The 7,099-nt window shown below is 34.3% G+C and overlaps 1 pseudogene across 1 annotated transcript; it reads left to right on the forward strand.

Moving 5' to 3' along the window:
• The first annotated feature begins 6,193 nt into the window (after nucleotides 1-6,193).
• LOC107030578 lies at nucleotides 6,194-6,756 on the forward strand (annotated as a pseudogene). The gene has a single exon (XR_001458107.1). The product of XR_001458107.1 is annotated as a 40S ribosomal protein S25 pseudogene (transcript).
• Nucleotides 6,757-7,099: the final 343 nt, after the last annotated feature.

Genomic DNA, 7,099 nt, shown 5'->3' on the forward strand with positions numbered 1-7,099 from the left:
TTTCATTGGAAAGAGGTACCTGAGAAAGTTTCACAATAAAAAGACTAGCATTAACATAAAACCAAGTCGGGTGAGGAACTAAACACAAAGTTGTTCTCAGAACTAATTTCAAAGAACTTCACGCTAACCTTCCCAAAACCTTCTACAAAAGGATTGAGAAGATGCAAGACCTCTAAGTTTCATGAAACTACAATAAAAAAGGAATAATAATTTACAGATGATGGCATTTCTCCTTCATCAACTGCAAACAGTGATTCACAAGAACCTAATTAATACTAAAACTAATGTCCCTCGTATAATGAGGATTCTGATCATGTTTTTCACTCTGACCCAAAAGGATGAACTGGAAAAGGTGAAGTAGGAAAAGGTTAAGCATCAAGAAGAATTTGGATGTCCCCTCAATTTTCCTTCCTCTATGCAAGGTGAAGCAATAAATGAAAGATTTGATATTGAAGGCGTGCATCGTGTTTGTTATGACTTGCTAGAAAAATTGGAGTTTTTTCTAATAAAATTGGAGAGCTAGATGCGTTTGGTAAACAAAGAAAGAGGTGATCCTATTGCACGTTTTTAGCCCTTGTATCTTTTAATTCTAAAGGAGTTAAAAACCATTTAAAAGTTGTATAAGGGTTAATTTAGAGGAAATGTTTTGGTAGAAATTGAGGCAAAGAAGAGTTGTCTTGTGCTTTCTAATAGGTAGACTTTCAAAAAGGTCTACAAATTATCAGTGGGTTCTTGAGAACAAGGAGGTAACATATATTAAGATAAGGCAGTGTTTTGCCTTGAAGATTCTTTGAGTAGGGAAACACAAGAACGAGGAATATTATGAGATGTTCATTTGCAGGTTCCTTTTGTGTAAAGAATCAATTGAGTACACTGGACATGCGAGTCCTCGATCACTGAAATCCGGTTATTTATGCAATTTGATATTGAATAATCTACGGGTCTTGTTCGTTTTCATTCATTCTTATATTGAAGGAATAAATTTCCTTGTACCAATCAAGAATTTACATGTCCAATTGACTCAAATGATTCTTCCAACAAATGGGACCTACAAATGAACATATTGTATAGCTCATTTCTTGGCTTTTCCTTCTCAAAGCATTTTCGAGGAAAATTATTTTCTTATATTAACTGAGTTACCTCTATGTGCAAAGTAATGCACGGATATTCTCTAGAAATTTTAAGACAGTTTTGACAATCTAACTATTAAAAAGCAGAATGCAACTCTTCTTTCCCTCTTCTTTTCCTAAAATCCTCCAAGCCCTTATATAGTTTTAAAATGAATCTTAACTCCATTTGAATTACGAGATACTAAGACCAATAAATTACAATGGGTTTACCTCTTCATTTTTTATCGCTAGCTTTCCTGTTTCATTAGGCACAACTTTAACTTGTCCAAATTACAAAATACATTATCCACTCCTTCAATCTATATTTTCTAATTGTACATCTCAAATGATTTCCTTGCTACTTCAATCTTACCTTGATTCACTAAAGGGAAATCTACTCTGACAACCTAATTCCTTGACGCCATATTGTACACTTCAAGAGATGTATAAAATTTATAAACTAATTCACATAACTACCTCATAATCCTATAAGCTCAAATGATCACCAACTCAATTAAGTTATTTCAAATTCGTGAAAAATGGAAAATATCCTATAATATTAACACATTGCTAACATTATACCACTTAATCATAAATGCTAAACTACTACAAAACAATATATACAGAGCATCTTGAAAACCAGCAATCCCCCTAACAAAATTACGAAACTCTAACAATATAGGAGCACGGTATAGACCCAACCCACTAGACTGTGTGGGCACATCTTTTAGAATTTTCGCAGATTGTTTAGTTTATACTTGTTGTTCTTTATCAGAGGTTAATTCCATGCCCCCTCAGCTTCTGTAACTTTTCGAATTTTATGTATGTGGTGCTCAATGATATAAGAGGTATACAAGAATAAGAAGACAACAGACAACACCTTAGAAAATTTCCTTTGTATGATATAAGCCTCTTCCTAGACATCCGCAGCACCATAAATATTCTATGTAAATTGTTGTGCTAAAAAAGAAAATAACCTCTAGCAAATTGGGGGATTCAAAAGCAATGATTAGTTTATAGATAAAGTCAGAAAATAGCCTAATGTTATTTATAAAATAAAACAAACACATAAATAAATTATAACATTGACTAGTTTATATACTCTAATAAATTAGAACAAATTCATTGCGGTGATACATGCACCTCCCCTTAATATATGTCCACATAATGTTAAAACTAAAAATATTATGTTCGGGGATTAAGGTGAAACAATTAACTTAAATGCATCCATTTAGAGAATGATTAACCTTTCGTACACCTTGGTGGAATCTAGGAACTCAAAGACCAAAATAGAATACTATATTTTTAGTGCTTGATTAAATTGATTGAGCGTTGCAGTTTACCAATGGATGCATTGGAGGATTCCCCCTTAAGAGATGAACAAGTTTGAAGGTTATCTCTCACTTATCTCGTATTTTCAAAATAAAATATTGGATCGAAGAGATACATCTAATAATAAAAAGTTAACTAAAATTATCAGACACACGTGAACTCGTCTTCACTTAAATCCTCATTTCCACTCTATATATATACTTTTATGATTATGTTTATCAAGTACTTGAGGAAATCTTAAAGTTGGCATTGTCAAGAGGGCCAAACCAATTGTATTAGTCCAGAAAGAGGTAACATGGTCCACGTGAGAAAATTTCACAAAACGAAAGAAAACAATAACATAAAACGTCAGGTGAGGAACATCACACAATGTTGTTATCAAAAATAATTTCAAGAAGAATTTCAATCTTAACTCCCCAAACCTTATTTAAAAGTATTGAAAAGATGCAAGACCTCTAAGTTCTATGAACCCACAATAAAAAAGTATAAATAATTTATAGATGATGGCCTTTCTCTTTCATTAACTAGAAAAGGTGATTACCAAGAGACTAATTCTACTACGAATGTCTCTCATATGATGAAGATGCTTATCATGCTTCTCACAATGACCCTAAAGCATGATACTAGTATATCTGAGGAATATCTCCTAATATTTAATCAATCATTTGTTCTTGCGCCACCTTCTATATTTAGCAAACAAGCTGCTCATGGATGCATTTGTAAATTTGCAGATTCATATAAGACATTTTTCCCCAAACATGTAACCATATATAGGTAGTGTGCTCCTATTTGTTAGAATTTGTAAGCTTCTGCCAGGGGCTGTATGATGTTAAGAATATTTTAGGATTTCAGGATGCTTTTCATTTGTTCTCTCATTAAGAAAAAGGTAATTGCACATTTTCGAATATAGTGTGCAATCAACTTTGTATATGAGGTTATCCGGTATCCATGATTTTATCAAGTTTATGTAGAGAATAGCAAAAAAAACTATAATCTGGAAGGTTGATTTAGGAAGAGAACGTAGCTTCAAGAATGAGGCAAGGCCAACCCAAAGTCTAAGTTTAAGCTACAGGTCTTGGAGGTATGAGTTGATCGGATGTTAGGAAGCTCGGACAATCCGTTCCTATCAATCATTCTTCATTCCAAAATCGTTATCTAAGATTGGAAGAGTCAATTAAAGAAGAGGGAGCTAAAGAGGAGAATAAGATTTTGGATAAGAGAACTTTATTATAGAAGAATACACTTTTGATTCAGGTTGTTTTTGGGTTTTTCCTTGGTTGCATACCGATGACTAAGTATACCCCAATGTATACTAGTTTGGAATGGTTGTAGATATTACCACATATAGATTATTCTATCTTTTATTGCAAATATCTAACTCTCTAAATATCTAGTTACTTCTTCAACGCAACGTCTATAAAATATAAAAAAAATCATTAAAATAATTATTTTTCTATAAAACACTAGACTATTCTAGAAATTATACTTGAAAAATCAATGATATTCAAAAAATAAACTTTATCATTTTTCAGAGTTTATGCATCACTTGAAGTGTGCAATATGCCGTTAAGAAGAGTTTTGTTGTCCACTTAGTTTCCCTTTGAAGTAAGGAAAAGTGAAGCAGGAACAGAATGATATGAGATGCACTATTATGAAGAAAACATTGAAGGTGTGCATTATATATCAAGAAACTGGAAAGACAAAAATGAAGATGTAACTATATTGTACTCGTGTTGGTTTTGGTAACAAGGAGATATACATGCATTCCACTTTTTTAATTTTGAAGGATTTAAGAAGCTATTAAAATTTGGTATATAGGCAGTTTGCTCCTATATTATTCCAGTTTTGTTAGATTCTAAGAGGGGTAGAGGGTGTTGCTGATGCTTTGTATATATTTTGGCATAGTAGTTTAGTTGTGATGATGGAGGGGCGTATCCATAATGTTAAGCGAGTGTTAAGATTGCAGGATGCTTATCCTTTTGTTCATGAGTTGGAAACAAGGATATCTCATTCTCTGGAATTGAGTATGCAATCAGCTGAGTACATACATTTATCAGAGAGTGGTGTGCGTGAGTTTATTAAGTTCATGCATCCGGTAAAGTGTGCAATAAGACATCAAGAAGCATTTGGCAGTCAAGACAGTTTCCTTTTCTTGATGCAAGATGAAGTTGAAAGAATTGAGATAAAAGGCGTGCATCGTGTTTTTGTGACTTGCTGGTAAAATTGGATGTGTGTCCAAACGAACTTCAAATCTAGCTGGGTTTTGTAAACAGAGAAAGAGGTGAGCCTATTGTATGTTGTTCGTCCAAGTATCTTTTAATTTTAAAGGAGTTAGAAAGCATTTCAAAGTCGTATGAGGGTTTTGAGCAAATGTCTTGGGACAATTTAAGTAAAAGCAGAGGTGTGTTGTGATTTCTTATAGGTAAACTTTCAAAAAGGTCTAAGGAATATCAGTGGATTCTTGAGCACAAGGAAGTAACACATTTTAAGATAAGGAAGCGTTTTGCCTTAATGATGCTTCGAGAAGGGAGGCATAAAAAGAGGAGCTCTATGAGATGCTCATTTGCTGGTTTCATTTGATCTTGTGCCTCCCTTCTCAAAGCATCTTCTAGGAAAAAGTCTGCCTTATCTTAAAATGTCCTACATTCTTGTGCTAAAAAATCCACTTATAATATGTTGACATTTTTGAAAGTGTAACTATCAGAAAGCACAATTAAACTCCGGGCAGAAAGTGCAGCATTGATATTGTAGTGATTACTGATTTTAGGGGCATGATACAAGTGAACTTATAGTTAGTTTGAGGACACAAGTTTGGTCAAAAGTTTTCTTTAAATGTAATAAACAACACAAAATGGGAAGAGAAAACACTTGTCAATTCTATATTAATGTGTGGTGATAGATTTTTACTTTTCTTTTCATCCTTATGACATGCTGACGTCTTGGGTGTTCCAATCGTTGGGTAGTGTCACTATGTGAATCAAGATTGGCCTCCACGTAATGAATTGCCTTCAAACTTGTATATGTCTAGAAGCTTATCAAATATTCCCATGTTAGAGGATCATACCAGAGCTGAGAGAGGTGTTATGCTTCCCTTGCAGAAACTACTGTTTGATATTATCCAGAAAATGATGTTCCTAAGAAAGCACAAGTATACTGAAGTTAATGGATCTCACCCTTATGGAGTTATTGATTTCTCAAATGCCCCTAAATTTGTCCTAACTCATCTTGTGTCACGTGCACTGAATTTATAAGTAGGATAAACAAAGTATGTGCTTCGTTATCGGTTCTGCTTTGAGTTTGTTTTTAACACTTTTGGGTTTTTTCAAAATTTGGAAAAATTAATCTACCAAGGATGCTTTAGTGGTAGTGAACCAGGCAACTATACATGCTCTTCGAAGGTGGGGGGTGGCGTAAATGCACTACTTCAAAGGTTTGAGGGCATGACTTGTTAGCAAAGATGGGGAGATTACATCACTTCAAGACAGTCAGTTGGATTCGTGGATCATTTGTGTGTCACTAATAGACTTGAACATACTGAATTTTGGGATCACACGCTAGGATCAAGGCGGCGCTTCCCCACGTTGAGGATATCCTTGAAACTGAGAGGTGGACCAATTCTACTAATTTCAAGGGTCTTTTTCATCTTATTAAGAATGATCTTGCATCATCATTATCCCATTCTTCTTCTTCTTCTCTGTCCTAATCACTATTACCCTTCCCATTCCATTTTTTATCCACAAGTTGCTTATATCCCCCATCACATTTCTGCCTCCAACTCCGCCGCTCTCCTCCGTTGATCGTTCTCCGATCAATGTCTCCAAAGAAAGCACAAGATCCACCTCCATCTTCCAATCTAGCAAAGTCCGGCGGTGGAAAGAAGAAGAAGAAGAAGTGGAGAAAGGGAAAGCAAAAGGAAAAGGTGAACAACATGGTGTTGTTTGACAAATCTACATACGATAAGCTACTCTCTGAAGCTCCTAAGTATAAGCTTATCGCTCCTTCTGTCCTCTCCGATCGTCTCAGGATTAGTGGATCACTTGCTAGGAAGGCAATTAGAGATTTGATGGCTAGAGGTTCAATCAGGATGGTATTTGCTCATGCAAGCCAGCAGATCTACACCAGGGTTATCAACACTTAATATGCGTTATTCATTTGTTTACCTAGCTCTCGCAGGGTCTACTACTTGTTTTAGAAATTTCTAAGCTTATTTTGGAAAATATCAGAACATATGAGCTACACATCTATTTTAAGCAATAGTTTTGATCGTAGTTGCTATTTTGACAATGCTGGCTATTTAATTGAGTTATTTATCTCTTAAAAAAACAAAAAAAAAGTTACTTTTACCTTTTCGTTTTGATTACATTTCTGGTCTAAATGTTTTAAATAATGCTATTGTTGGTTTTTAGTTTCTTGTTATTGTACATCTCCTCCGATTGGGTAAATTCTTTGTTATAACTTTCTGAGTTCTTCTATAAAGTATGCGTGTAGATTAAATCCCAGAGACCATGAGTATTCAAATTGCATCACCTATGTTTTGTCTATAGTAATAGTGTTTTATGATTCCAGAAAGGGGGAAATACATACTTCTGTGATATTTATATTCTAGTTAAACAATTCTGATGCTCAAATATTTTTCTTTGATTGGTGTGCTTTGAGAA

This window comes from Solanum pennellii, chromosome 9 (genome assembly GCF_001406875.1).
Source record: "Solanum pennellii chromosome 9, SPENNV200".
Lineage (NCBI taxonomy): Eukaryota > Viridiplantae > Streptophyta > Magnoliopsida > Solanales > Solanaceae > Solanum > Solanum pennellii.